This window comes from Lupinus angustifolius, unplaced genomic scaffold (genome assembly GCF_001865875.1).
Source record: "Lupinus angustifolius cultivar Tanjil unplaced genomic scaffold, LupAngTanjil_v1.0 Scaffold_25_331, whole genome shotgun sequence".
Classification (NCBI taxonomy): Eukaryota; Viridiplantae; Streptophyta; class Magnoliopsida; order Fabales; family Fabaceae; genus Lupinus; species Lupinus angustifolius.
The window spans coordinates 118,196-118,552 of NW_017720265.1; positions in this window are offsets into that span (position 1 = coordinate 118,196).

Sequence of the window (357 nt, forward strand, 5' to 3'; positions counted from 1 at the left end):
TTTAGACCTAGGCCATCTTACCCTTAGGTTTATTTCTTCTTTATGGCACTTTCTGGATTCAGTTGTTGTTTCCGATTTCAGGTCTTATTCGTGTCTTTTTATTTGTCTTTGATTGACATATTATTGTTTGTAACAGTTCCTGACTTTTTTGACTCTTTATGCTATGCCATTATTTTGTTTTGTTTTAATTATGTCGAATAGCTTATTTGATTACGTGAATGGTTCTTGATCATATGAGATTTTATGTTGATAACATTGCTTACTATTTGATTAAATCTTGTATGTCGTTCTCTTTTCCTATTGGCTATTTCTTTTGTCTAAACAAGCGCATTTGTTCAATTCATCCAAAAATAAAAC